This window comes from Triticum urartu, chromosome 6 (genome assembly GCF_003073215.2).
Source record: "Triticum urartu cultivar G1812 chromosome 6, Tu2.1, whole genome shotgun sequence".
Lineage (NCBI taxonomy): Eukaryota > Viridiplantae > Streptophyta > Magnoliopsida > Poales > Poaceae > Triticum > Triticum urartu.
Window position 1 is genome coordinate 212,439,608 of NC_053027.1, and position 19,325 is coordinate 212,458,932.

Sequence of the window (19,325 nt, forward strand, 5' to 3'; positions counted from 1 at the left end):
TCCACTAGTAAAAAAGTTCATGCGATTGAAGAGATTAATGTTTTGAGTGGAAAGATGGATGAACTTATGAAATTGTTTGCAAATAAAAGTGTTTCTTCTGATCCTAATGATATGCCTTTGTCCACTTTGATTGAGAATAATAATGAATCTATGGATGTGAATTTTGTTGGTAGGAACAATTTTGTTTAACAACGCGTATAAAGGAAATTTTAATTCTAGGCTGTTTCCTACTAATTCCTCTAATAATTATGGTAATTCCTACAACAACTCTTATGGGAATTTTAATAAGATGCCCTCTGATTTTGAGATTAGTGTTAAAGAATTTATGAGTTCGCAAAAGAATTTCAATGCTTTGGTTGAAGAAAAAATGCTTAAGATTGATGAATTGGCTAGGAACATGGATAGAATTTCTCTTGATGTTGATTCTTTGAAACTTAGATCTATTCCACCCAAACATGATATCAATGAGTGTCGGTGTCAAAACCGGTGGATCTCGGGTAGGGGGTCCCGAACTGTGTGTCTAAGGTCGATGGTAACAGGAGACAGGGGACACGATGTTTAGCCAAGTTCGGACCCTCTTAATGGAGGTAATACCCTACTTCCTTCTTGATTGATCTTGATGAATATGAGGATTACAAGAGTTGATCTACCACGAGATCATAATGGCTAAACCCTAGATGTCCAGCCTGTATGATTGTGATCGCCTCTACGGACTAAAACCTCCGGTTTATATAGACACGGGAGGGGCCTAGGATTGCACAGAGTCAGTTTACAGAGGAAGGAATCTTCATGTCCGAACGCCAAGCTTGCCACCCACACAAAGGAGAGTCCCATACGGACACGGGGGAAAGTCTTCTGTCTCGTATCTTCATGGCCCATCAGTCCGGCCCACGTCACGTAACCCGGATGCCCGAGGACACCTTAGTCCAGGACTCCCTCAGTAGCCCCTGAACCAGACTTCAATGACGATGTGTCCGAATATTTCAACATAGTCCTTGAACACAAAGAACGTGTCCGGCTCTGCAAAACAAGCTCCACAAAGAGTATAATATTTAATAAGTCGCATCTACTGACATCTTTTGTAGTGAGATGCCACGTCTCCGCCCGACCATTATTTCGAACCATTTTATAGCCTCTCGATCCGTGTTTCGAGATGCGGTTTCCATTAGCACGTCTTGTCGAAGCAGAGATCATGTCTCTTTATCACAGGATCCTCATCAATATGGGCGTGGGTAATCCAACCATGTTGTTCATGAATCCTTGGGAATAGGCGAGCTTTAAGGCCCATCAGGAGGCGTTCGATATACTTCGCCTTTATAAAGGGGTACAAACCCGTCTTTCTCCCCCACGCCTACCTCTCTCTCAACCTTCCCAACCTCAGGCTCCAGCGCCCAGGATTCGATTTCTTCCATTGTTACCAGGCCCTTTAGTTATGTCTGGATCCATCTCCCAAGTAAGTGGGCAGCCTCCTTGGTCACCGAGGAGGATATCGTGAAGCTTCAGAAGGTGAGGTACCTGACTGCGGAAATCCCCCACAGGCTCCCTACTAAAGGGCAAGTCATCCCCACACCAAAATCCGGTGAGAGGGTGGTATTCATCTCCCACTTCCTCCGTGGGCTAGGTTTCGCCTTCATCCCTTCGTTCGCGGCCTCATGTTCTATTACGGGCTAGATTTTCACAATCTAGCTCCGGACTCTTTTCTTCACATCTCGGCGTTCGGCGTCGTGTGCGAAGCCTTTCTCCGCATCCCCCCACACTTCGGCCTATGGCTCAAGACCTTCAATGTGAAGCCGAAGCTAGTTAACAGGGAGCAAGCAGAGTGCGGTGGTGCTATGGTGAGAAAGCTTGCCAATACTAGCTGGCCAAAAGGTACCTTCACGGAAACCTCCAACTCATGGCAACAAGAGTGGTTCTATATCAGCGAACCCCGTGGCACCAAATGGGCAGCCGCACCTGTGTTCCGATCCGACCCTCCATTGCGGTTCACATCGTGGATAAATAAGGGGCTATACTGGGGATCAGCTGATGAAGTACAAACGCTGCAAAGTCGTATCCGGAGTATCCTCAAAAGGGACATTGGCCTTATTAACGTGATCCAAGTGATGCTAGTCTGTCGGATCCTCCCGTGCCAGAGACGGCCTCTCCGTATGTGGGAGTTCACTCCGGAAGGACCGCAGACCCTTTAGCAGTTCTTCGACACAACGCATGAAGGGATGTGGAAACTATTCTTCAAGACTCGAAAGCAGTGGTCGGACACATCAGAGCACATCGGTCTCGACTGCAACCATCTGGATACCTCGGTAAGCAGCCAATTTCTGACCGCAACTCGCTTGATTATCGCATAGCGATGTACTGAGAGTTCTATCTTTGATCAGGGCTGGATAAAGAAGGCAGAACGAATGAGGTGTTCAGCTCCACTTCCCAAAGACTCGGCAGATCCTGTGTTGACAAGGATGCTGGTCCCAGCGCCGTATCAAGTGCCAGCGCAAGAGGACAAGAAGAAGAGCGAAGAGGACGAAAGCGGCCTCCACTCTGCAGGTATGCTGGACACTATGTCTGGGGAGACTAAAGCTCCCTGTCGGTGTCAAAACCGGTGGATCTCGAGTAAGGGGTCCCGAACGGTGCGTCTAGGCCGGATGGTAACAGGAGGCAAGGGACACGAAGTTTTCCCCAGGTTCGGGCCCTCTCGATGGAGGTAAAACCCTACGTCCCGCTTGATTAATATTGATGATATGGGTAGTACAAGAGTAGATCTACCACGAGATCAGATAGGCTAAACCCTAGAAGCTAGCCTATGGTATGATTGTTGTTGTGTATGTTGTCCTACGGACTAAAACCCTCCGGTTTATATAGACACCGGAGAGGGTTAGGGTTATACAAAGTCGGTTACAATGGTAGGAGATCTGCATATCCGTATCGCCAAGCTTGCCTTCCATGCCAAGGAAAGTCCCTTCCGAACACGGGACGAAGTCTTCAATCTTGTATCTTCATAGTCCAGGAGTCCGGATGAAGGTATAGTCCGGCCATCCGGACACCCCCTAATCCAGGAGTCCCTCAGTAGCCCCTGAACCAGGCTTCAATGACGACGAGTCCGGCACGCAGATTGTCTTCGGCATTGCAAGGCGGGTTCCTCCTCCAAGTACTTCATAGAAGATTTTGAACACAAAGATAGTGTCCGGCTCTGCAAAATAAGTTTCCACATATTGCCATAGAGAGAATAACATTTACACAAATCTAATCTGCTGAGGTATTCCGTAGTGTGACACACCACGGCCAAGCCTTTATCCGAGTCGTTTCATTATCCCACCTTAGCGCGTCATGCGAGGCGGTTTCCTTGGCACGTCTTGTTAACGCAGAGATCGTGTCCCCTTATTCCAGGTTTCTCATAAATACAGGCGGTGGTAACCCAACCGCTTCTAGGACTCCTAGATTATAATCAAGTCCAAATGGACACGGAGAGGACGCTTGATATTCACCCTCTTTATAAAGGGACAAGGCTTTTATTTTTCCCTCCCGTGCTCAATCGAATCCTTCCCCCACCTCAAGCTGAAGCGCCCAAAGTTCAGGTCAGGTGCTCCGAACCTTCAGGCATGTCCGGATCTAGCCTTCAAGGTCGATGGGTGCCTTCCTCCGTCATGGAAGAAGACATCAAAAAGTTGAGGGAGGCAAGATATCTGACTGCCGAGATTTTGCATCGGCTGCCTCCCTGAGGGTAGGCCGTGCCCACCCCCGAACCCAACGAGAACGTCGTGTTCGTCTCCCACTTCCTCCGAGGTCTAGGCCTTGCTCTGGATCCTTTCGTCAGGGGTTTGATGTTTTATTACGGGCTAGACTTCCATGATCTAGCTCCAGACTCCTTTCTTCATATCACGACATTCATTGTCGTGTGCGAGGCCTTCCTCCGGGTTACCCCTCACTTTGGCCTATGGCTCAAGACCTTTGAAGTAAAGCCGAAGATGATCTAGGGGCAACATGCAGCGTGTGGAGGTGCCTCAATACGCAAGATGACGGGAGCTCCGTGGCCCAAAGGTTCCATCCCAGAGGTGTCTAAATTGTGGCAACAGGAGTGGTTCTACATCACGGCTCCTAGAAGTGCCAAGTGGGCGGCCGCCCCTGTTTTCCGCTCAGGCCCTCCTCCACAACTCACGTCATGGATCAGCAGAGGTCTGAGCTGGGGTCCAGCAAAGGACGTGCCTATACTACAAAGCCGCATTCGAGATCTCTTCAATGGAGATTTCAGTTTGGTTACGGTAATACAAGTTATGCTGGTTCGTCCAGTCCAGCCTTGCAAACGCCGGCCTCTTTGCCTGTGGGAGTTCAATCCTGAGGGACCGCGTGTCATTCAAAATTTTCTCGGCCTGACGCACGAGGAGATGTACAAGTCATTCTTCGGACCTCAAGTGGAGTGTCTGGAAATCATCGAGGACATGGGCCTGAGTAGTAACCGCGCCGCCGAACAGGTAAGGCATCTTTCGGCCGAACATACTATCTCTCCTTTGTTACGAAGTTATTTCTGAGGGTTCGCTTTTTGACCAGGACTAGCTAACAAAGGCGAAGTTGATTCAGTGTTCGGCCCCCCTCCCTGAGGGTTTGGAAAATCCGGTATTGGAAAAGATGCTCCAGACCGCACCTCGCCCGGAGCCCTTGGAGGAAGATACTGTGGAGGATAATATGGGCAGACGCGGGCCCCCAACGCTGCCCATTCTAACCGAGGGAGCGAGCGTCTCCATGAAGGAAGATGACCAGAAGAGGAAAAGGACTACGCCCGGGGATTCGAAAGATGAAGCTTCCAAACGGGAGAAGAAGTCTCCCACAGAGGGTCCTACCTTGGGGGGCGCTATTGCCGCACAAAGTCCGTGGGGGGATCAATTCTCCCGTGAGTCGTAAGTGACCCGAAATACTTTAATAGTACAGATATGCCATCTTTTTCTTCTGAGAAAATAACCACCGCATATGTCTTTGCAGTTCGGGCCTTAGCCCCTCTCAAATGAGCTCGTCTTCGGGGGATCTTCTTCCAGAGATGATGGAGAGCGAAATGCCTCCTCCGGATTCCTCTGCTCCGGAAGCAGGCGACCCTGAAGTGTCATTGCGGAGGTCCTCTCCGAGTCCGGTGAGGCCAGAAGATAATCCCATTGACCCCCGAAGCTCCCAGTGTCCGGCTCCCGAAGAGAGCAGACAAAAGAGTCCGGCACCGTCTAGTGTGCGATCGAATGTTCTGAGGGAGTTGGTGGGGCGAGCGGCCATCTCAGATGAACACCGTGTGCTAATGAATACGGTGATGGAGAGAATATTGTTCGCCGAAACCGGATTGCATGAAGCTTTTATGAGTCTACTGACAGGCTTTGAGGTACGCAAAAGAATGTATTATAGTCCTGCACATGCTAGGTGTGCCCTATGTAGATAGTAGCCCCTGAGACTGGTTGTCGTCGGAAACGACGACGAACAGAGGATCATATTCCCAGGTAATAACCATACTGCCTCTATGTGTAGGTGATGGAAGCTCCGGTGGCTAGCCGGACTAGCGAGTTTGCCCATTCAGAACGCAGTTGGATGCGGCAGACGCTGACATCAAGCTTGTTAACAAAAGTCTTGACGAGGCACAGGGTAAGTGTCATTATCTGGTAAACGCCACATAGGAAGAGAAGCATGATGCCAGTATCTTTAATATGTTGTGACTGCAGATGGAGCTGCCACTGTTGAAGCCTTGCGGGCAGAACTTGCCCGAGCCAAGGAACAAGGGAGGTTGGGTAATGCGGCTGTTTTGAAGGCGGTCGAAGAGTTGCAAGCCGAGAAGGCCACGCATGGCGAGAGCCGAGACAAGATGGCCAAGATGGCCATAGAATTAAAAGCCGCCGCCGACCGTTGTCGGGTTCTTGAAAAGGAAAACCAAGCGAAGGCATCGGACCTTGAGAAGGCTGCTGCGACGAAAAAGGACCTCCGCTCTGCTATGAGGGCAAAGAAGGAGGAGCTACGGGAAGCCGGGGATATTGTAGCTGGGAAATCCTTTATGTTGCGGAGGAAGTTCGGAGACCCACGGTATGCCCCTCTGGATCGGCTGTGGAGTTCGGAGGATGTATATATGGATTTGGCGGCGAGCGCTGCCGTTGCGGCCAAGTATTTCCAGGGTCAGACGGACCGTGAAGTAGACCACCTGTTTTGGAGACAATTCCATTCTCCCGACCATCCGCTTTCATTGACTGACCAATTAGCCGAATGGGTTGAACTAAATAGGTTGTCCGGACTCTCCATGAGCTCTATTGTGGATCAGATATGGCCGGAAAGGTCAAAACCGAACAACTATTTCAGCTTGGTGCAGCAGTTCCTTGACGTGGTGTCGTGCATTAATGCGATGAAGAGGTCGGCGTGCATGGGGGGCGCATGGATGGCCTTTGCCCGTGTTAAAGCATACTGGGCGGAGATGGATGCTACCACTGTTGCAGCGCGAGATTCGGCCATAGGTCGAAGGGCTTGTGAGCACTACTTTGAAGAAGTTCTTGAGGGTGCTCGTTTGATAGAGACCCAGTGCTCAAAAATATTATGTTTGAGTGATATGTAATCTCATTGTAAGCGAAATGCTTTTATAAATTTTTATAAGGCTATTTTTATACTTTTGCCTGAAAGTAATATGATGCCTCCTGGGCGGCCGTTTATGTATAGTGTATAACCTGAAAGATTGCAGCCGTCGGCTTCAACCCTCACGCATATAATGCGGAGGTGCTCACAAAAACACGCGTTCACACTTAACCCAACGTCTTGGTCCTATTAAGGAGGTGATAGCGGAGCGAGTGAGGCAACGGGACTATAATGTTTTAGCACTTTCACTTAGCCATAGGAGTTTGACAGTGGGGCTACTAAATAGCCCCTGGTGGCTCCGCACTTTCCCGATCCCGGGGTGCGTACATGCCTGGCCGGAAAACGGCCCTTCGTTAAGGCGGAGGAATTCTAACATTCCAACAGGTCATCGAGTGGTTGACCAGTCTCACGCTATATCATGACAGTTAGTTTTCGGCTTTCTCTACTGAGGTGCTCGTCCGGATGAACCAGGGCACAATCGCAGTAGTTCTCCTGGTGCTACCTTAGCCGGTAAAGCGAAACGTAAGGCACCAAAACACAGGAGCCGGGCAAACCCAACATTTGACCAAAGACAATAATTTGGAGCTGATGCATATAGGGCCAAACTCGCGACGCCGAACACTCCCTAAGGTATTCGGTCTTTGTGGTATGAACCGGGCCTAAATAATGGCCTTTGTAAGAAGCCCCTTGTGTCCAGGTACGTGCATTGTTCTGGCGTGGCCACATGCCAAGACGTTAGCATCCTTCTCAACGGTGGATATGTATCAACAAGAGACAGTAAAAAAGGTTTACGCAGGGTCTTAATCTAAAAAGAATCCTTGGAGCGGGTCCCTGCTGCACGTCTGCGCCTGTGTCTCCGTTGTGCCGTATCCTGGACGGGTGTGGCACGATGATCGTTTGTAAAAGAGAGGAATTTAGGTGAAAAAGTTGTCGTGCAAAAAGATAGTTTGTTAAAGAAACCATGTATAATTCAAGATGAGAAGAAATTGCCACTCGTCTGCGCGATTTGAGCCCCTTGTATTGACAAATAGGGGTGTGACCATTTATTCGGTATAAATAGCGGCGCCGGACTCGATTAGTTGTATATGAGGTCTTGACGACCTATTGGATGCTTTCGCTTGTCCGGGCGCCTTTAGTGTGCGGCTGCCAAGGCAGCCTCACTCTCTTCGGCGCGCAGAGATCGCTTGATATTTCCATGCACTGTAATGATGCCACGTGGACCAGGCATCTTGAGTGTGAGGGAGGCGTAGTGTGGTATTGCATTAAAGCGAGTGAAAGCTTCGCGTCCGAGCAGTGCTTGATAGCCACTTTGAAACGGAGTGATGTGGAAAGTTAAATGCTCGCGACGGAAGTTATCGGGGGAGCCGAATATAACTTGTAGTAGGAGGGAGCCCGTACAACGAGCCCCTGGGCCTGGCGTTACTCCTTTAAAGGTAGTATTGCTATGGCGAATTTGTGTTGGGTCTAACCCCATCCCGCGGATTGTATCCTGATATATTAGGTTTAGGCTACTGCCGCCGTCCATCAAGACTCTTGTGAAGTGATATCCGCCAATTACTAGGTCTAATACCAGGGCAGCCCATCCTGCGTGTCGGATACTTGCTGAGTAATCGCGATGGTCGAAAGTGATCGGTTGAGATGACCAGTGGCAGGACTCCGTGGTGACAGGCACTTGGGTATATTTTCCTGGGAGTGCCGTGTTGTTTTTTCCCTTGATTATGTGTAGCACGTTTACTGTTTTGAATTCTGGTGGAAATTTCTTTTGTTCCCCCGTGTTTTGCTTGGGGGGCTCGTCCTCGTCTTCACTTGGTGTATCCTCCCCCTTGTGTACAGCGTTGAGCTTGCCGGACTGCTTGAAGACCCAACATTCTCTGTGGGTATGATTAGCAGGTTTACCAGGGGTACTATGAATCTGACATACTTGGTCCAGAATTTTGTTGAGGCTGGACAATTCATCCCTGCCGCCTTTAGAGGGCGGCTTTTGACCTGGCCGAGAGCTTTTGAATCTGGCATTTACTGCCGTGCCCTTCGTGTTGTCTTCTTTATTCCAGCGTTTGTTATTGCTGTTGCGCTGTGATTTCCCATTTCCATCTCTAACTTCAGATGTACTAGGGTCGCTCGTGCTGCATCTGGCTAGCCAGCTGTCCTCACCCACGCAAAAGTGGGTCATGAGGTTTGTTAATGCGGCCATCGTTCTCGGCTTATTTTGGCCGAGGTGTCTGGCGAGCCATTCGTCACAGACGCTATGCTTGAAAGCTGCCAAGGCTTCGGTGTCCGGACAGTCGACAATCTGGTTCTTTTTAGTAAGAAACATGTTCTAAAGCTTTCGGGCTGACTCTCCGGGCTGTTGAGTTATATGACTCAAATCGTCCGCATCCGGAGGTCGGACATAAGTCCCTTGAAAATATGCCCGAAAGGCGTCTTCGAGCTCTTCCCAACTTCCAATGGAGCTTTCGGGGAGGCCTTTGAGCTAGTGACAAGCTGGACCTTTGAGCTTGAGGGGTAGGTACTTGATGGCGTGGAGATCATCTCCTCGAGCCATATGGATATGAAGGATGTAGTCCTCAATCCAGACCCTAGGGTCTGTTGTTCCGTCGTATGCCTCTATGTTTACGGGCTTGAATCCCTTTGGAAATTCGTGGTCCAGCACCTCATCGGTGAAACATAGGGGGGGTGCGGCACCCCTGTAGCTGGGTGTACCGCGTTGTTCGGATGTTTGTTGTGTTGCATTGTATGCTGGGGCGCGCTTGCGTGGTCCATAGATGGATCTTGTTGCGCCATCCTTTGGGTGCGAGCCCTCGCATGGGTTGCGTATTGTATTGTGAGTGGCGTTGTATGCCGCTCTGTGTTGGTAGAGGGGTCGTCTATCCGACCAGGTGGCTGCTTTGATATTTGGTTGTGGGGGTTCTGAGGTCTCCTCATCGAATTCGGGTAGCAGCTTCCGCTTTGGGTAGCTCTTGGAGGGGCGATTGTCGCCGTACCTTGCTGCAGTGTTGAGTATTTTACTCCATCTGATTTGGAGTGTGTCTTGCGCGGCCTTGAGCCTTTGCTTCTGCTTTTTCAGACTCCTCGCGGTGGCAACAAGCTTTTTACGGGCAGTCTGCTGCTTCGGGTGTCTGTCCGGCGTCATGTCGTCCGGACCATTATCCTTGATAGGATTTGTTTGTTCGGTTTGATTATCAGGATTGCCGTTGTCCGGCAGCGGTTCGCCCTGCTCCAGCGCTGGGTCTGTGTGATCGCTATTTCTGTCGAGGCGGGATTTGGGGCGGCGCTTGCGTTGCCGCTTTGACTGCTTTTCGAGGGAACAAGCTTTTGGTGCATCCTTCCGCTCCTTGTCGTCATCTTTTGGTGCGTCCACCATGTATACATCATATGACGAGGTGGCGTTCCAGGGCCCAATAGGTGCTGGTTCTTCATCGTCTCCTTCATCGGCGTCCGTACCGTCGATGTCTTCGGAGTCGAAGTCGAGCATGTTGGTTAAATCGTCGACAGTGGCTACAAAGTGGGTGGTGGGTGGGCTTTGAATTTCTTCATCGTCCGCATCCCAATCTCACTGACCGCAGTCCGTCCAGGGCTCTCCTGATAAAGAGAGAGACTTTAGTGATTTTATAATATCGCCAAAGGGCGAGTGCTGAAAGATGTCCGCGGTAGTAAACTCCATGATCGGCGCCCAATCGGATTCGATCGGCAGAGGCGTGAATGGTTCGGAGTCCGGAGAGGAGTCCGGCTCCTTGGAATCATGAGTCTCGCGGAGTGCGGGGCTGGTGTTCGGCTCAATCGCCGTTAGGATCGCAGCCCCTGAGGCAGCTTCCAACCACCCATCCTCGATCGGCGCGGTTGTCTCCGAATTAAGGGTCGAAGCCGATGCGGGTGCAGCCTTCAGGGCACTGTTAGGCGGCAGAGCTAGATCATGCTCGTCGTGGCAGTGCGGCGCGCTCGGCAGTGGCTCGAATACATTGAAGATCAAGTCCCCACGGATGTCAGCCATGTAGTTTAAACTTCCAAATCCAACCTGACGGCCAGGGGCATAGCTTTTGATCTGCTCCAGATGGCCAAGTGAATTGGCCCACAGTGCAAAGCCACCGAAGACGAAGATTTGTCTGGGGAGGAAGGTCTCACCCTGGACTGCATCGCTGTTGATGATCGTAGGAGCCATCAAGCCTGACGGCGACGACACGGAGGAACTCTCAATGAAAGCACCAATGTCGGTGTCAAAACCGGCGGATCTCGGGTAGGGGGTCCTGAATTGTGCATCTAGGCCGGATGGTAATAGGAGGCAAGGGACACGAAGTTTTACCCAGGTTCGGGCCCTCTCGATGGAGGTAAAACCCTACGTCCTGCTTGATTAATATTGATGATATGGGTAGTACAAGAGTAGATCTACCACGAGATTAGAGAGGCTAAACCCTAGAAGCTAGCCTATGGTATGATTATTGTTGTGTATGTTGTCCTATGGACTAAAACCCTCTGGTTTATATAGACACCGGAGAGGGTTAGGGTTACCCAAAGTCGGTTACAATGGTAGAAGATCTGCATATCCGTATCGCCAAGTTTGCCTTCCACGCCAAGGAAAATCCCTTCCGGACACGGGATGAAGTCTTCAATCTTGTATCTTCATAGTCCAGGAGTCCGGCTGAAGGTATAGTCCGGCCATCCGGACACCCCCTAATCCAGGACTCCCTCACTCCCTCTTCGAAAGACAAAGGGGAAGGAGAAGGTGATACCCCTTCCCCTCATTGGAGGAAAAGGACTGCATCTGAAGACTTGGAGGTGGGAGCACCCGAGAGAGGGAAGGTATCCCTGCCATATGGTTCGGGTTCCGAAGCCGATGTCATCGCAAGGCACCTCTCTAGGGACAAGCCCCTTGCCGAATCGTAAGTGAACAAGGATGCTCTAGACATAGCCCGTTCTTTTCGGGTTGCATGGGTAACATTTAAACTATATGCTTGCAGTTCGGCCCACAACCCACCCCAACAGTCCTCCTCATCAGGGGACTTATCTCCGGGAATGATGGAAAGTGAGACGCCTTCTCATGCTTCCTCACCTCTTAGGGCGGACGACTTCGAGGTGTCATCTCAGAGAATGTCCCCTGACCGTCAAGCGGCATGGGGGACAATGAAAACAACGCCCGAGGGTGGTACTTCAATCATCAAGGGTCCAGGGGGCGCAGCCCCTATGGGGCCAGCAATGAAGGCCCTGAACTATCCGGCTTACAATCGAAGACGACTCTAGGGTCGAGCCGATGTACCCCTTTGAAGGGAATGCATGCTCCCACAGTAGCTTCCAGGAATCCAGAGGTGCCGGATACTCTGATGGGCACATTACAAAGTGTGGCCATCTCAGAGGAACATCGTACCTTAATGGGTACAGTAGTTGAAAGGGTTCTGTCCTCGAGAAGCGGATTGAATGAAGCTTTCCTGGGCCTGTTGAGAGGCTTCGAGGTACGCAATGTAATAGCTTAACTATTTTTATATGCATAATGCGGCCGTGTACAGATAGTAGCCCCTGAGACTCTGGTCGGCTTTCATAGTGAGGTGATCAGAGGATCAAAAAGATATGCTCAGGAAGTAACCTAATTAATTCGAACACAGGCTGTTACGTCGATGGCGACCACCCAAGCTACGGGAGTTGCGGATCTAAAGCAGATACTTGAGTTAGCGGATGAGGACATCACTCTTATTAACAGGCGGCTCGACGAGGCAGAAGGTATGTGTTGGGGCAGCTTGTTTATGCATGTATACTAGTATGAGAACGATGCTGAAAATCATATACTATGACTTGCATAACTGCAGATAGTGCCGCCATGGTTGAGACCCTTCAGGCTAAACTTCCCGGGCCAAGGAGCAAGCCAGAGTGAGCGACGCGACTGCCAAGAAGGCGGCTGCGGATTTAAAGGCCGAACAGGCCCCATTCGGCGCCAGTGCCCGGAGAGAATATATACCATGAAGCGGGAGCTGAAGGATGCCACTAGCAAGTGCAAATCTCTCGAGGAGGATAATAAAGCCAAGGCAGCCAAACTCTGATTGATGAATTGGCTAGGAACGTGGATATAATTTCTCCTGATGTTGATTCTTTGGAACTTAGATCTATTCCACCCAAACATGATATCAATGAGTGTCGGTGTCAAAACCGGCGGATCTCGGGTAGGGGGTCCCGAACTGTGTGTCTAAGGTCGATGGTAACATGAGACAGGGGACACGATGTTTACCCAGGTTCGGGCCCTCTTAATGGAGGTAATACCCTACTTCCTGCTTGATTGATCTTGATGAATATGAGGATTACAAGAGTTGATCTACCACGAGATGGTAATGGCTAAACCCTAGATGTCTAGCCTGTATGATTGTGATCGCCTCTATGGACTAAACCCTCCGGTTTATATAGACACCGGAGGGGCCTAGGGTTGCACAGAGTCGGTTTACAGAGGAAGGAATCTTCATATCCGAACGCCAAGCTTGCCACCCACGCAAAGGAGAGTCCCATCCAGACACGGGGGAAAGTCTTCTTTCTCGTATCTTCATGGCCCATCAGTCCAGCCCACGTCATGTAACCCGGACGCCTGAGGACCCCTTAGTCCAGGACTCCCTCAATGAGTATCTCAAATCCATGAGAATTTCCATTGATGTGTGCAAAGAAAAACTGCTAGGATGCGTGCTAAAAAAGATTGCTTTGTGAAAGTGTGTTCTTCTAGTTTTCATGATAATAATGATGAAGATCTTAAAGTGATTGATGTGACTCCTATTAAATCTTTGTTTTCCAATATGAATCTTGATAAAGATGGGACTAGAGATGAGTCAACTTTAGTTAAAAGGCGTCCCAATGATTCAGAGTTTTTAGATCTTGATGCAAAAATTAATAAAAGTGGATTGAAGAGGTTAAAACTTTACATAGCAATGAACCCACTATTTCGGATTTCAAGGAATTTAATTATGAGAATTTCTCTTAGATAGATTGTATTTCCTTGTTGCAATCCGTTTTAAATTCTCCTCATGCTTATAATCAAAATAAAGCTTTTACTAAAGATATCGTTGATGCTTTAATGCAATCCCATGAAGAAAAAACTTGAACTAGAAGTTTCTATCCCTAGAAAGCTTTATGATGAGTGGGAGCCTACTATTAAAATTAAGATTAAAGATTATGAATGCTATGCTTTATGTGATTTCGGTGCTAGTGTTTCCACGATTCCAAGAACTTTGTGTGATGTGCTTGGTTTCCGTGAATTTGATGATTGTTCTTTAAATTTGCATCTTGTGAATTCCACCATTAAGAAACCTACGAGAAGGATTAATGATGTTATTATTGTTGCAAATAGGAATTATGTGCCCGTAGATTTCATTGTTCTTGATATAAATTGCAATCCTACATGTCCTATTATTCTTGGTAGAGCTTTCCTTAGAATGATAGGTGCAATTTTTGACATGAAAGAAGGAAATATTATATTCCAATTTCCGTTAAGGAAAGGCATGGAGCACTTTCCCAGGAAGAAAACTAAGTTGCCTTATGAATCTATTATGAGAGCCACTTATGGATTGCATACCAAAGATGACAATACATAGATCTATTCTTGATTTTATGCCTCGCTAGGGCGCTAAACGATAGCGCTTGTTGGGAGGCAAACCAATTTTATTTTTGTTCTTTACTATTTGTTCCCATTTAGTAATAAATAATTCATCTAGACTCTTTTATGATTGTGTTTTTTATGTTTTAATTAGTGTTTGTGCCAAGTAAAGCCTTTAGGATCTCCTTGGGTGATTGTTGTTTGATCTTGCTGACAAAAACACAAAGTATGCGCTCACAAAAATAATTTTCATTTTTTCTTGAGAGCGATAAAATACCAATTCCAACTGCAGAATATCAATATACAAATTATCCTGGTCGTCCTAATTTTTCAGAATTTTTGGAGTTGCAGAAGTATTAGAAACCTTCAGGTTTCTACAGACTGTTATGTTTTTGACAGATTCTGTTTTTCGTGTGTTGTTTGCTTATTTTGATGCATCTATGGCTAGTATCGGGGGGTATGAACCATAGAGAATTTGGAATACAGTAGGTTTAATACCAATATAAATAAATAATGAGTTCATTACAGTACCTTAAAGTGGTGGTTTATTTTCTTATACTAACGGAGCTCATGAGATTTTCTGTTCAAGTTTTGTGTTGTGAAGTTTTCAAGTTTTTGGGTAAAGATTTGATGGATTTTGGTATAAGGAATGCCAAGAGCCTAAGATTGGGGATGCCAAAGGCACCCCAAGGTAAAATTCAAGGACAACCAAAAGCCTAAGCTTGGGGATTCCCCGGAAGGCATCCCCTCTTTCGTCTTTGTCTATCGGTAACTTTACTTGAGGCCATATTTTTATTCACCACATGATATTTGTTTTGCTTGGAGCATCTTGAATGATTTGAGTCTTTGATTTTTAGTTTACCACAATCATCCTTGCCAAACACACCTTTTGGGAGAGACACGCATGAATCAGAATTTATTAGAATACCCTATGTGCTTCACTTATATCTTTTGAGCTAGATAATTTTGCTCTAGTGCTTCACTTATATCTTTTTAGAGCATGGTGGTTGTTTTATTTTATAGAAATTATTGATCTCTCATGCTTCACTTAAATTATTTTGAGAGTCTTTTAGAACAGCATGGTAATTTAATTTGGCTATAAAATTAGTCCTAATATGATAGGCATCCAAGATGGGTATAATAAAAACTTTCATATAAAGTGCATTGAATACTATGAGAAGTTTGATTCCTTATGATTGTTTTGAGAAATGAAGATGGTGATATTAGAGTCATGCTTGTTGAGTAGTTGTGAATTTGAGCGATACTTGTGTTAAAGTTTGTGATTCCCGTAGCATGCACGTATGGTGAACCGTTATGTAATGAAATTGGAGCATGGTTTATTTTTTGAATGTCTTCCTTATGAGTGGCGGTCGGGGACGAACAATGGTCTTTTCCTACCAATCTATCCCCCTAGGAGCATGTGTGTAGTACTTCGTTTCGATAACTAATAGATTTTTGCAATAAGTATGTGAGTTCTTTATGACTAATGTTGAGTCCATGGATTATACGCACTCTCGCCCTTCCACCGTTGCTAGCCTCTCTAAGACTGCGCAACTTTCGCCGGTACCATAAACCCACCATTTACCTTCCTCAAAACAGCCACCATACCTACCTATTATGGCATTTCTATAGCCATTCCGACATATATTGCCATGCAACTTTCCACCGTTCCATTTATTATGACACACTCCATCATTGTCATATTGCTTTGCATGATCATGTAGTTGACATCGTATTTGTGGCAAAGCCACCGTTCATAATTTTTCATACATGTCACTCTTGAATCATTGCTATCGGGGGTTGGGTGCGACATATGCCAATGGATGGCTTATCATGGTGGGAGCGAGTAGAATGTCGCCGGTGCCTGGAAGTGGGATGAGGCGTAGACATGAACGTCAGCGTACTTTACCCAAGTTCGGGGCTCTCCTAGGAGATAACACCCCTAGTCCTGCTCTGTGGGGTCTCCACATGATCACTAAGGCACTAGTGAGTACAATGGTGCTCCTCGAGCTGTATGCTAGAGGTAGAAGAAGGCAGGCTCGCTCTCTCCTTCCTCTAGGTATGAATCTAGTTCTAACAGGTTGGGAACCCTTTGCATGGGTGCCCTGGGGGTTTATATAGGCCTGCCCCCCAGGGGTACAATGGTAATGTGGCCGGGTGTAGGACCCGGCTGTCAGTGTCTCTGGTCGCTGGCTTCTCCGCCGGCTGCTGGGGCCCGCCGCCTGGTGAGCCCCGCCGACTGGTCTAGTACGGAGCCGACAGGCCGCTCCCGCCGCTTGCGGGTCTTGCCGGCCGCTGATTACTGTAGCCATAGTGCTAATGACGCATGCTTGGTTTGGGGAGCGTGGCTACTGTCCCGCCGCCTGGTGGGAGATCAATGTAGCCACTCCGGGTCTCATCTGGTTAATGATGTGCGGGCCCCGAGGGAGGAACGGGCCGCCTGCTGGGAGCCGGCCTCCCTCAGGTCCGACTGGTCACGCTTTCGCCGACTCCTGGGCTCTCGCTGCCCAGTAGGGCCCGCCACCTGCAGGCCGTACCGACTGGTCGTCATGGGAACAGGGCCTTGCCTGCCAGCAAAGATGTCAGGGATGGAGTGGCAATAGTGCCACGTACATGCAGAGATCCCCACCTGTGCGGAGCACTGTGGCCACACCCAGCCCTGGATATTGGGGGGGGGGGATGGGCTACACTGTAGCCTCACCATGTCTCACTTCTTAAATGGGAGCGCAGACTCCGAGGGCGCGGTGGGCCGCCTGCTGGGTGCCGGCCTCTCTGGAGGCTGCTCGTAGGAAGTCGGCCCATCTTGGAGCCGCCTTTCGGGAGCCGGCCACTTGGGACAGCCGGCCACCAGAAGGCGGCATTTCTTCTTGGTGTCTTTGAGGGGCGCAGCTAGCCCTGATGTCTTGAAAGGCTCAGGGACTTGGGTTAGGCTACCCGTGGCCCATTACTCCGACAGTAGTCCCTGAAGCTGGTGAGGCGTCGCAGCTGATTAGCCAAGAAGCCTCAATAGTTTCCTTCTCCAAGTGCTCTGGCCTTGAAGCTTCATCCAACTCGTAGTGCGCCACGTGGAGGGAGTCAGCAACGGCCAGTCGGACTTGACCAAAAACTTCGAACGCAATGGTGAGAACCAAGTGGTGTACTAGTGAAGCCTCCAGGCCCGCCGCCTGCCGTGGTCATGCCACTTGGCTCCAACTAACCGGGCTAGCCTGCCAGCCCACGCGCACGATGGGGCGCGTCAGCAGGCTAGGCCCGCCACTATTGGGCCTCGGCATGCGAGCGAATCCGCCGCGGCCGAGGCGGCCGGTTGAGCTTCTCCACGGAGTTCCCGCACGCGGTAACTCGCGCGATAAAACAGGGGACGTGGGGTCGTGGGCATAGTTAATCCCATGATCCCACGCCCGCCCCCTCGCCTTCATAGCCCGACGGCTATAAGTAGGGGGAGGAGGAGAAGTGGCGAAGCACGCGCGTCCTCCTTCCCCATTGTTGCCTCTTTCTTCTTCCTCTCGCCGCAGCGCCCTCGAGCTCCACCGGAGTGCTGCCGCCGCCCCTTTCCGTCGAGCTCTTGCACCCTGGGCCCTTCTTGGCCCTGCTTCGATCCCCGGCTCCCCTACCACGCCATTTGCCTCGCCAAGCTCTTCATGGCGCGCGAGCGGGGAGTGATACATCTCCAACGTATCTATAATTTTTGATTGCTCCATGCTATATTATCTACTGTTTTGGACATTATTGGGCTTTATTATCCACTTCTATATTATTTTTGGGACTAACCTATTAATCGGAGGCCCAACCCAGAATTGCTGTTTTTTGCCTGTTTTAGGGTTTTGAAGAAAAGGAATATCAAATGGAGTCCAAACGGAATGAAACCTTCGGGAACGTGATTTTCTCAACGAACAAGATCCAGGAGACTTAGACCCTACGTCAAGACACAAAAGAGGAGGCCACGAGGTAGGGGGGCGCGCCTACCCCCCAAGCGCACCCTCCACCCTCATGGGCCCCCTGTTGCTCCACCGACGTACTCCTTCCTCCTATATATACCTACGTACCCCCAAAACGATCAGATATGGAGCCAAAACCCTAATTCCACCGTCGTAACTTTCTATGATGTCTCTTATCAATCTACCGTTTTCATTTTGAGGTTATGCATTAGAGACAACTGCATTCACTTTAGATAGGACACCATCTAAGTCCGTTGAGACGGCGTCGTATGAACATTGGTTTGGCAAGAAACCAAAGTTGTCGTTTCTTAAATGTTTGGGGCTGCGATGCTTAAGGCTTCAGCCGGAGAAGCTCGAACCCAAAGCGGACAAACACATATTCATAGGATACCCAAATTGTTTGTCGCTAAGAACAGGTCCTTTCTCGAGAAGGAGTTTCTCTCGAAAGAATTGAGTGGGAGGAAGATAGAACTTGATGAGGTTGTCGAACCTTTACTTCAACCAGAGAGTGACGCAACACAGAAAGATGTTTTTTTATGGCGCCTACGTCTGATGAATAGGAAGTTAATGATAGTGATCATGAAGCTTCGGATCAAGTTGATATCGAACCTCGTAGGTCGACAAGGATATGTACTACTCCTAAGTGGTACGGTAATCCTGTCTTAGATATCATGTTGTTAGACAATAATGAACCTATGAGCTATGGAGAAGCGATGGTGGGCCCGTATTCCGACAAATGGTTAGAAGCCATGAAATCCGAGATAGGATCCATATATCAGAACAAAGTATGGACTTTGGTGGACTTGCCCGATGATCGGCAAGCCATTGAGATAAATGGATCTTTAAGAAGAAGACGGACGTGGGCGGTAATGTTACCGTCTATGAAGCTCGACTTGTGGGAAAGAGTCTTTTCACAAGTTCAAGGAGTTGACTACGATGAGAATTTCTCACCCGTAGCGATGCTTAAGTCCGTCGGAATCATGATAGAATTAGCTGTATTTTTCGATTATGAAATCTTATAGATGGATGTCAAAAGAAGTTTTCTTACTAGTTTTCGTAAGAAAAGTTGTATGTGATACAATAAAAGGTTTTGTCGATCCTAAGGATGCTAAAAGGTATGCTGGCTCCAGCAATCCTTCTATGGACTAGAGCAAGCATCTCGGAGTCGGAATATATGTTTTGATGGAGTGATCAAAGCTTTTAGGTTTATACAATGTTTGCTAGAAACTTGTATTTACAAGAAAGTGAGTGGGAGCACTACA